The sequence below is a fragment of the Corvus cornix genome, chromosome 2 (genome assembly GCF_000738735.6).
Source record: "Corvus cornix cornix isolate S_Up_H32 chromosome 2, ASM73873v5, whole genome shotgun sequence".
NCBI classification, from domain to species: Eukaryota; Metazoa; Chordata; class Aves; order Passeriformes; family Corvidae; genus Corvus; species Corvus cornix.
This window is the reverse complement of record NC_046333.1, coordinates 89,024,420-89,025,443: the sequence shown is the minus strand read 5'-3', so window position 1 is coordinate 89,025,443 and position 1,024 is coordinate 89,024,420.

Genomic DNA, 1,024 nt, shown 5'->3' with positions numbered 1-1,024 from the left:
CGTATCAAAGGTAATTTTTTGTTAGACTGCCTAAGGATATTTTTGTTATTCTTACTGTTATTATTCCAACAGTTATGGTTATTGTTGTTATTATTACCTAATAACAACAAAATAATAGGTGCTGGTTGACAGCCGGCTAAACATGAGCCAGTGTGTGCCCACGTGGCCAAGAAGGCCAATGGCACCCTGGCCTGTACCAGAAATAGTGTGGCCAGCAGGACCAGGGCAGTGATTGTCCCTGTGTACTCAGCACTGGTGAGGTGTCACCTCACATGCTGTGTCCAGTTCTGGGTCCCTCAGTTCATGAAGGACACTGAGCTGCTGGAGCAAGCCCAGAGAATGGCTTGAAGCTGGTGAAGGGTCAGGAGCACAAGGAGCAGCTGTGGGAGCTGGGGGTGTTTAGCCTGGAGAAAAGGAGGCTCAGGGGGAACCTCATCCCTCTCTACAACCCCCTGAAAGGGGGGTGTAGCCAGGTGGGGGTCTGTCTCTTCTCCCCGGTAACAGGATCAGAGGACAAAGTCCCGAGCTGCACATGGGGGTTTAGGCTGTACTTCAGGAGGAACTGCTTCACAGAAAGGGTGATTAGATGTTGGAATGGGCTGCCCAGGGAGATGGCGGAGTCACCATCCCTGGGGGTGTTTAAGGAAAGACTGGACCTGGCACTTTGTGCCATGGTCTAGCTGACGTCACAGGTTGGACTCAATGATCTCAGAGGCCTTTTCCGACCTCATGGATTCTGCGATTCTGTGATTACCGCCATTATTATCATTATCACCATAATTATCATTGTTACCATTATCGCTCTGCTCGAAGCCCTCAGCGGACCCCGGGGGCGGGCTCCGCACACAGCGCCCCCTAGCGGCCGCCGCCGCACCGTAACGCGCGCGCCGCGGGCGGGGCGGTTCCGTCCCCGCGGGGCGCGCGCGGCTCCCGGCACCGGCTGCCGGGGGAGCGAGGCGGGGGGGGGAGGGGCGGGGCCCCCCGCGCCCGCCGGAAGTGACGGACGGGCCGGCGGGGCGGGGTG